This window comes from Otolemur garnettii, unplaced genomic scaffold (assembly GCF_000181295.1).
Source record: "Otolemur garnettii isolate 467f Iridium unplaced genomic scaffold, OtoGar3 scaffold00096, whole genome shotgun sequence".
NCBI lineage: Eukaryota > Metazoa > Chordata > Mammalia > Primates > Galagidae > Otolemur > Otolemur garnettii.
Genome location: NW_003852491.1, coordinates 1,004,814 through 1,016,035, shown reverse-complemented (window position 1 = coordinate 1,016,035; position 11,222 = coordinate 1,004,814).

Sequence of the window (11,222 nt, the reverse complement as noted above, 5' to 3'; positions counted from 1 at the left end):
ATTGTTGTTTGGCGGGCCCGGGCTGGGGATTCGAACCCACCACCTTAGATGTATGTGGCTGGCGCCTTAGCCACTTGAGCCACAGGCGCCGAGCCACACTTCATTATTCTTACAACATGCTTTAAGGAACATCTTTTAACACAGGAATCAGTCAAAATATTCCTAGCCAATTAGAATAGATTCCAGCCTTAGGGCTGGAGGAGTTTCTCAGAGCCCCCTTTTTTTCAAGCTTTGACTCTTTCATTGCTGGATCACTGGAAACTATGGGACTGAGGGAAAGAGATGAAAGTGACCTAGGCAGTGAGAGAGAAGGGTATGTTCAGGACTTGAGGTTGGGGCTATCTGCCAACCAAGAGAGAAGTATTACAATAATTTAGCAACTGATAAAAGGCCTGCTTATGATTTCCTTACAGTGGACACATGTAAAGGAAATCTCTAGAGACACAGTGTGTCTCTAAAGTAGATTCATTAGGTCACAGGATGTGCATGTTTTTATTTATTTCTTATAGTTAACTATGTACATTAATGCAACTATGGGGTACAGTGTGCTGTTTTCATATACATTTTGAAATACTCTCATCAAACTGGTTAACATAACCTTCATGTCATTTTCTTAGTTATTGGTTAAGACATTCATACTCAGCTTTTAGAAAGATTCACTTGTACCCTTGTAAGATAAACCAAAGAGGTGACCCCACCAATCACCCTCCCTCCCCCATGCACCCCCCTTACCTCCCCTCTCCCACCCCCTTCCCTTATTCTAAGGCTATAATTAGGTTATGACATTCCTATAAAAGCTATGAATTAGTTTTAAAATAGGGCTGTGTACATTGGATACTTTTTCTTTCATTCCTGAGATACTTTGCTAAGAAGAACATTTTCTAATTCCATTCATATAAACATGAAGGAGGTAAAGTCTCCATCTTTCTTTAGGGCTGCATAGTATTCCATGGTGTACATATACCACAATTTAGTGATCCATTCATGGGTCGAGGGGCATTTAGGCTTCTTCCATGACCTAGCAATTATAAATTGGGCTGCTATAAACATTCTGATACAAATATCTTTGTTGTAATTTGATATTTGGTCTTCTGGATATATACCTAATAAAGGAATTGCAGGATCAAATGGCAGGTCTATTTTTAGTTCTCTCAGTGTTCTCCAGATGTCTTTCCAAAAGGAATGAATTAATTTGTATTCCCACCAGCAGTGTAGAAGTGTTCCCTTTTCTCCACATCCATGCCAGCATCTCTGGTTTTGGGATTTTGTGATATGGGCTAATCTTACTGGGGTTAGGTGGTACCTCAAGGTAGTTTTGATTTGCATTTCTCTGATGATTAAGGATGGAGAGCATTTTTTTATGTCTGTAGGCCATGCGCCTATCTTCTTTAGAGAAATTTCTATTCAAGTCCCTTGCCCACCCTGAGATGCGGTCGCTTGTTTTTTCTTGCTAATACGTTTGAGTTCTCTGTGGATTCTGGTTATTAAACCTTTGTCGGAGACATAACCAGCAAATATCTTCTCCCATTCTGAGGGCTATTTACTCACTTTATTTACTGTGTTCTTGGCTGTGCAGAAACTTTTTAGTTTGATCAGTCCCAAAAGTGTATTTTTGACATTATTTCAATTGCCCAAGGAGTCCTCCTCATAAAATTTTCGCCCAAGTCAATTTCTTCAAGTGTTTTCCCTACACTTTCTTCTAGTATTTTCATAGTTTCGTGTCTTAAGTTTAAACCTTTAATCCAGTGAGAGTCTATCTTAGTTAATGGTGAAAGGTGTGGGTCTAGTTTCAGTCTTCTACAGGATGCCATCCAGTTGGCCCAGCACCATTTGTTAAATAGGGAATCCTTTCCCCACTCAATGTTTTTAAAGATGTGCATGTTTTTAATTTTAATAGTTTCTCCCTAATTTCCTCTCAAAGTGGCTATGCCAACCTACATTCCCCCCACAGCATTTTCTTGCAAACTTGTGAACGCTACAACTTAAGAAATTATATTTGAAAATAGCTTTACTGATCATTTCAAAGAAAGTGACATCCAACTACTGTTTTTATTTTTTTTAATTGTTAAGATTTTAATAAAGCACAGTGAAAATATTTCCTTCAGGATGAAAATGATAGTATTTACACACTGAAAATATATCCAAATAGCCATTGTTTGGATTTAAAGTATGGTAGAATAATCCTCTCAGAGAATATTTCTGATGTAAAAAGGAATTCGTAGTATACAGGCAATGTTCCACTCTCCCTGGTCAGGCCCTAAGTTTGTATACTTTCAATTTCTTCTCAAACTTTTTTTTGAGACAGACTCTCTATTGCTTTGGGTAGAGTGCTGTGTCATCATAGCTCTAACTGCTGTTTTTATTTGGATTACCCCAACTATCACTGAGGGTGAGAATCTTTTTATATGTTTCTTGACCATTCTTGATGTCGTGTCTGTAAACTGTTCACAGACTTTGCCAAGTTTCCTGGAGTCTATTTCTGTACACAGTCTGAGGTAGAGTGCTCATTTTTTTCCAACTGGATAAGCATTTGTCCCAAATCAAATTACTGGATAATTCTCTCATGTCTCACTGATATAAAATGCTGCATTTCTGATCTCTGGACTCTCATAGATCTGTTTGTTGATACTGACAAACAATATTATCTTAGCCCGCTTTACTTTTGTGAAACTTTTACAGGAATTTTTCAAAATAATATTCAAGTAAGAAAAATCATAAAGAATAGAGAAAAATACTTTTGAAAATAAAAATAAGAATTCTATCCTTTCCCAGATCTTAAACTAAATCATAAAGTGATAGTAATGAAAACTGTGTGGTATTAGCCCAAGACAGCACAGACAGATCGATCAAAGGGGCAGAAGAGAAAGCCAGTGAACAGGACTTCATGTTCAGTAGGTGATGGAGTTAGTGTTTGAGTATTGGATTTGAAGAAATTTGTTTGCCAGAATGAATTTCAGATGAATCACAACATTTAATTTTATAATTATCCCATAAAATAATTGCAAGAACATTTTAAGATTAAAAAAAGAACTCTTTAAACACAAAGGCAGTAGAAGATACCCTAAAGAATAAGACTGGTAAATTTTGGCCATGTGAACTTTTTTTTTTTTGCAGTTTTGGCTGGGACTGGGTTTGAACCCACCACCTCTGGCATATGGGTGGTGTGGTTCATACTCCTTTGAGCCACAGGCACTGCCCCCAGGTGAACATTTTACTATACCTGTATATCTTTTAAAACATCCTCAAATACAATGAAATGGAAATAATACTAATAAAAATATTAGCAATATATATGACAAAGTTTAGTGTTCTTCACATATAAAGGGTCTAAAAAATTGGTAAGAAAAAATGAATGCCACAATGGGAAAATGGTCAAAGCACATGAATCACCATTTCATGAAGAAGAAATGACTAATATGCAAATGGAAAACGTGAGCATAAGAGAGGTACAAAATAGTGTGATGTTAAATAGAATTTACCTATCAAGTTGGCCAGTATTTTTTAGATGATGAGCTCCAGACTATCAAAGTTACAGAAAAAGGGCACATTCATACATAATACTTGAGTGTTTAAAGGAGAACAGTAGTTCTGGAAGATGTTTGGCAATTGGTATTACTAATTTTAGAAAGTATTCAGCTGGACCTGGTGGCTCATGTCTGTATTCCTAGTACTTTGGGAGGCCAAGGGCTAGTCTCAATCCTGAGCTCACAGGTTTGAGACCAGCCTGAGCCAGAGTGAGACCTCATCTCTAAAAATATCCAGGCATTGAGGCAGTTGCTAGTACTCCCAGCTACTTGGGAGGCTGAGGCAAGAGAATCCCTTGAGCCCAAGAGTTTGAGATTGCTGTGAGCTGTGACACCACAGCACTCTACCAAGGGCAACAAAGTGCGACTGTCTCAAAAAAAAGAAAAAAGTACCCATATCTTTTATGCAGGGAAGAAATTTATTTCAAAAAAAGAGATTAAATACATTAAAAGGGTTTGTGCATAAGGTAGTGTTGGTCACATTGTATATGTTTATAAAATTGGAAGCAATCTTAAAATAATCAATTGTTCTGTCCATGTCAATCACCTATCACAATTCAGAATCATGGATTAGAAAAGGAACCAGATTAGTATTAGGCGTGTGTGTCTGAACTTGGCCCCTTAATGATCTAGCCTAGTGATTCTCAGCCCTGGCTGCATATTATGGTCACCTGGGGAGCTTTAACAAAATGCTGATATCTGAGGCTCCCTCCTCCTCCTAAGATTCTGATTCAATTGGTCCTAGGTGAGGCCTGGGCATTGGTATTATTTTTAAAGCTCCCTGGGTGCTTCTAATGTACAGCCAGGGTCAAGAACCATTGCTAACCAGAACTCCCTTTAAGTTGATTAATTACATAGGCTATTGACCAAAGCTAGAACTAACAGCCGTCAGGAAACCCCAGGGAAGCCATGCCATTGCCTGAGTCCCACTGATCACAAATGGGCAGCGGCCAACCTCATGCCCCAAGAGACTGGCCTCCCTCGCCATGCTAGAGCCCAGCCAGCCAAGTGTCTATTAGATTTAATACCAAAGAGGTCATGGGTGACCTTGACAAGCACACTTACAGACGAGAGATTCTTGACTGTTCGGTGACAAACAGCCACAACAAAGCTACACACCAGCTCGCGTTTCCATTTTTAGCCTCTTTATTACCTCCATCTGTTGATGGAGATGCGGTAGCAAACACAGAGAGTGTGAGCTGCAGCGTTATCTGGTATCGTATAAAGAAGGACAGCCAAACTCCTACAGCGTCTCCCACTTGCAGGGGGGCTAATGCTTCCTAAGTGGGTCCCTCCTTCTGTCCGTGCATTCTATTTCCACTCCCTCGCTCTCTGCTCCCCTCTTCTCCACCTCAATAACACGTTTGCAGTTTACACTCCATTTCACACAAACAACTTTCTAGCACCTCCTTGCTCACACGGTGATGGCTTGAGGCTTAACTGCAGACCTTGAAAATGCTTCTTTATTTTCATCAGTGATTGCCTCTTCTCTAATCCCTCCAACAGCCCTATCTCTGACTCCCAACCTCCTCACCCCCATCCAATGACACTGTGAGCGGCAAGGACTAGAGCTCATTTCAGATACCATATTAACATACTAAAGGAGATGGTTTATTAATGTCTAGAATCCCCCTTTCTAAGAGGAAAAGAACAAAAGGGAAGGGAAAAAAATGTGGCTCGTATGCATTGGGTGTCTTTAGTTTTCTGTGCCTTTTCCATCACATGCAGATTCCCGAGAGAGGAAAGCAGGGCATAGGGGATATTCCAGGACAGTGTTTCCCAAACTTCAGTCCTTCCCACTTCATTTTCGTGATGTCTACCCTACCCATGTTCCAGTAAGATGATGATTTCTGTAGCATTTCTAAAAAATATATATCTATTATTTGTAAAAAGCAAGACTGACCATTACTCAGAATAACAAAGCAGTCTCATTTCCCCAAATTGCAAGTAACCTTAACAACATATTCAATGTATTTCCTTTAGCTAGAGATCCGGTAATGGGATTGTGGGATCGCACGCCACTTCTACTTTTGATTTGATGAGGAACTTCCATACTGGTTTCCATAATAGCTATCCCAGTTTATACTCCCCCCAACACTGTATAAGAGTGCCCCTTTCCCCGTATCCACACCAGCATTTTTTTTGTCTTTTTGATAACAGCTATTCTCATGGGTGTGAGATAATATCTCATCGTGGTTTTGATTTGGATTTTCCTCCTGATTAGTGAGGTGGAACATTTTTTCATCTGCCTGTTGGTCATTTTCATGTCTTCTTTTTAAAATTTTTTAATTTTTTATTAAATCATAGTTGTGTGCATTAATGGAGTCATGGGGTGCAATGTGCTGGTTTTATATACAATTTGAAATATTTTCATCAAACTGGTTAACATAGCCTTCGTGGCATTTTCTTACTTATTGTGTTCAGACATTTATATTCTACATTTAGTAAGTTTCACACGTACGTACCCTTGTAAGATGCACGCAGGTGTGGTCCCACGAGAAACATGTATCCAAATCTTCTGTCCATTTTTAAATCAGATGATTATGATACTAATATTATTGTTACTTTGCCACTGACTTGTCTCAGTTCCTCTTAGTTTGATGTAACCTCATTTGTCTATTTTTGCTTTTGTTGCTTGCAGCTTTTCCAAAAAAAAATCTTTTCTCAGGCCAGTCGTGCTGTGTTTCCCCAAGGTTTTGGTATTTTATCATCTTGGGCCTTACATTGAAGTCTTTAATTCATTTCGAGTTGATTTTTGTAGATAGTAAAAGGCAGGGGCCTAGACAACGTTCTTCTTCATGTGATGTCCAGTTTTCCCAGCACCATTTATTGAGGAGACTGTGTTTTCTCTTTGTGTGTTCTTGGTGCCTTTGTCTGTAAATGTGGATTTCGTTCTGTGATCTCTATTCTGTTACACTGGTTTGGGGTCTATTGTCATGCTATCTTGGTTACTATCACTTTGTAGTATAATTTAAGTGTGATGCCTCAGTTTTGTTCTTTTGCTCAAGGTAGCTTTGACAATTTGAGGTCTTTTTCTTGTTACATACAAATTTTAAGACTTTTTTTCTGTCTCTGTGAAGAATTTCATTGGTGTTTTGATAGGGGTTGCATTGAATCTATACATCATTTTGAGCAGCAAGGACATTTTAACCATTATTAATTCTTCCAATCTGTGAGCACAGTACTATTCACAGTAGCCAAGATATGGCATCAACCTAAGGGTCCATCAGTGAATGAATGGATAAAGAAAATGTGGTATATGTGGGTTATTACAAAAATTTTCAAATACACAAAAATCAAGAAATATAAAATCTGTGTGGACAGAAACAAATGACACCCTCCCAGCAACACTGGTAAGCTGAGCAAGTTGAAACTTGCATGGAGGAATCAGAAAGGACGCCGTCCACGGTGTTTCTTAGAAGTGAAATAATGGAGCATAACACAGTCTGTCTCAAAACTTTCACGGCAACCCAAGTATAAACACAATGGAATACTATTCTGCCATAAAAAAAAGAGTGACATCTAGTTATCTGTAACAAACACAGATGAACCTGGAGGACGTTGTTAAGCAAAATAAACCAGGCATACAAAGACAGATCCCACGCGATCTCACTCATATGCAGAATTTAAAGAAGCTGATCTTAGGGAAGCAGAGAGTAGAATAGTGGTCACCACCGGAGGCTGAAGAGAGAAAGCAGAAGAGAGGTTCAGGGAGAGAGGGTGCAAGGTTACAGGTAAATAGAAGGGCTAACTTCTGGTGTTCTATTGCACAAAGCCATGAGTCTGGTTAACGATATTGTACTGCAGATTGCAGAATAGCTGGAAGAGAAGATTTGGAATCTTCTTACCACCACAAATAAATGATCAATGTATGAGGCGATGGACATGCTAACTACCCTGATCGGAGTTTTACACAGTGTCTACATGTATCAAAATATCACACTGTACCCCATGAGTATGTACATTGCGTGTTGATTAAAAATTTGAAAAAACATATTCAGTAGAGATGAAACAGTGTTATTTCTTTCTTAAATACTGCTGTCTGCTAGAGACTGATTTTGAGACTTACTCTGTCTGTTTAAAAGAGTCTCAAGAAAGAGAGGTACCAGACTGATACTTCTTGACAAAATCGGAGGACTGAAAGATGTTTATAAGAGAATAACTTTTTTTTTTTTTGAGTTGCTGGCTGTATGACACTTGATATTATCTTGGTACTCATAAACACCTACCTTTGCAGAAATATTGCCCCAGCCCAGTTCTTACTTTTATGTCTAGGGAGAGCCTAATATGCTTCTTTTTATATTTTAACTGGACCCAGAAGTCAGCTTGAATATGATTTTGGATCCTTTTTCCTCTCAATCAGCCCACTATCTATTGACCAATAAATCTCCCTGAGAGATTCTAATTTGGTAGGTCTGGAGCGAGGCTCAAACGCTATATTTCTATAAAGTGCACCAGATGATTCTGATGGGAAGGCAGTTTGGGAAACTTTCACCTGGGAGTTACCTTTAAGCAGCAAGATACCTCCACTCCCCCAGAAGCACCTGGATTATTCCACCCGCTTCCCGAGTACTCACTCAGAAGCCCTCACACTGTTCTGCTCCAAAACGCACTAGCTGTGAAAGGGCCTCTCATATCTTACCACCTACCTGCAAAACTGAAAAATCTTTCCTTTTTTACTAATCCCTAAAAGCATCCCACCATCAGCCTAAGCTTGGGGTATAGAGACGGGGAGAAGAGAGGAAGGAGGCAAGCCTGCCCGTCTCTCCCCCAGCCCCGTCCTCCTGAGGGTGGGCTGCACTTCCAGCGTGCTCACCCTGAGGCTTGAAGAGTGGCCAGGAAGTGGCTGTCTGCAGGCACGGGGGAGTGTGAAGATGGTTCCTGGACATTTACATGCTTGTGTACAAGGCAACCGCAGTGGACTAGGAGTCCAGAGGTGGAGCCGCAGGCCGGGGCCAGCTCTCCCGGTACCATTGCCTTCATTTGAACTTGGCTTTTCAGGATGTTTGGTAGGTATATTCGTCAGGGTTAGATTATAGTGTATGTTTTTATTTAGTGTTAGCAGTTTTCTGGGTTCAGTTTATAACTTCTAAGTAGTTAGGCATGCAGTAGGTTGGCCTTCGATTTTGCTCTTCCTCCAAGCTCTGAAAATGTTAGAATTGTCTGTGCACCTGCGCCAGGCTTTGAGTCAGGAGCAAAAGACAAAAGGAAGCAAAGAGTGTGTGTGTGTGTGTGTGTGTGTGTCAGTGACAGCTGCAGTAAGATTCAAGCCAGTGGTAGCCGGAGGATCCAGGGCATCCAGAGATCATTGCTGGTGATGTTGACAGGCAAGCTGTGTCCATGCCTTGGGGCAGTGGCAGTGTGATCCCACCTGACCCTTTGTGAGGGAACCTGGCTGGAGGTTCCTGCTGCTTCGTCTCTCTCAGGCCTTCCCTGCTTTCCCCTTTCTCCAGACATCACAGTGTTTCTACGAACTCCTCAAGAGCATTTGATTCTCTCTTTTAAAATGCTTACTTATTTCTACTCCGCTAATCCATGTGTCCAGTAGAAAAAATGGAACACACACAGAAATAAAAGAAATTTACAGTTAACTTACCCAGAATCCCTCCACCAGAAAAATTCACTGTTATCAATTTGGTACATAAAACAGTCCAGATTTTATATATAACTATTAATAGAAATACACAAAATTATTAAAGGTCCATATCATATCTTACATTTTGTTTTGCAACCCAATTTCCTCCGCCAAACCCTATTTTGTGGACATGTTTACATGATAATGCATTTTTAAATTTTTTTTTTAACTTTTGATTTTGAGGTACTTGTAGATTCACATGCAGTTGTAAGGCACAACACAAAGAAAGCCCCATTGTACCCTTTACCCAGTTTACCCAATAGTGACATCTTGCAAAATTACTATAGCATATCCCAGCCAGGATATTGACATTAATAGAATCTGCTGATCTTATGCAGATTTCCCTACTTTTAATTGTTCCCTTTGTGTTTGCACTTAGTCCTATATAATTTCATTACATGTTCATGGATCTACCACCACAGTCAAGAGAACGATTCTTTTTATCTTAATTTTTTAAAATTTCAGATTAATATGAGGATACACATGTTTAGGTCACATTGTTTTCATTTGTTGTAGTTGAGCCCTTCACCTGGGGGGTGTGCTGAACACCCTCACATTGTGCACATTAGGTGAGATCCCGCCAATCACTCTCTCTCCTCCCCCCCACCTCTCCCTTCTCTTCCCTCCCCCTTGCTAGACTATATTTCTGTTTTTCTTTCTTCTGGGCACAGAGGTGATTACATAAGGGTTTCGTATTAGTATTGAGTACATTGGATACTTTTCCCCCCATTCTTGTGTTACTTTACTAAGAACAATGGGTTTGAACTCCATCCTGCTAAACACAAAAGGTGTAAAGTCTCCATCTTTTCCGATGGCTGAATCGTACTCCATTGGATACACACAACACAGTTTGTTGATCTGTTTAGGGGTTGATGGGCACTTGGGTTGATTCCACATCTAGGAGATTGTGAATTGAGCTATAATAAACATTCTAGTGCATATGTCCTTGTGGCAAAATGATTTATTTTTCTTCTAGGTAGATGTGAACAGAGCAATTCTATCATCACAAGTGACACCTTCATGTGCCTTTTAATAACCTCACCTACCTCTTTCCCACCCTACTTCCATCCCTAACCTCTACTCTGTTCTCCATTTCTCAAATTCCTTCTTGTCATGAGTGTTCCATAAATGGAATCGATATGGCATGTGATCGTTTTGGAGTTGGCTCTTTTTTTCCCATTTAGCATTATTCCCTGGAGATCCATCCCAAATCGTTCACGTATCAATAGTCCATTGCTATCTATTGCTGAGTAGTATTCCATGGGTATGGGTGTATGATAATTCCTTTACTCATTCACCCATCAAAGGATGTTTGGGTTGTTTACGGCATTTGCCTTTTACAAATAAAATTGCCATGAACATTTGTGTACAGGTTTTGGTCTGGACGTAAGTTTTCATTTCTCTGGGTAAATAAATGCCTGACAGCTCCGTTAATTGCTGAATCAAATGGTAACAGTTTATCTTATAAGAAACTGCCTAATTGTTTTCTGGAATAGCTGTATCACTTTCTAGTATATGAGTGATCCAGTTTCTCTACATCCTCAACAGCATTTAATGTCACTGTTTTGTTTTGTTTTTGTATTTTAGCCACTCTGATAGACGTGTAAGGATACCTTATTGTGGTTTTAACATTTCCCTCATGGCTACTGATGTTGAACACCTTCTCATGTGCTCATTTTTCAAATGTGTGTCCTCTTTGTTGAAATGTCCGTTCACGTCCTTTGCCAATTTTTAATCTAATCTTTTAAAATTGTTGAGTATCAAGGGTTCTTATACATTCTAGTGTTGCCGGACCAAGGAGTCCATCCTCCTGGCACCCAAGCCAATCAACAGAAAAGCAGATGAGACATCGAAGTGAACATTAGCAATGTTATTACTCATCATAGTATATGTTAAACAGGTTTCTCCTCATAGGTCACAAGGCTGCACGATATCTTCCTACCTTGAAGTGGTTATGACTTCAAAGCGTTTTTATTCTACATTAAATCTATAGGTGCACAGAGAGCCCTGGGTCCTTGACTGGCACCATGGAGTCCAGTTCCCCAACTTATCTATGACAGCAT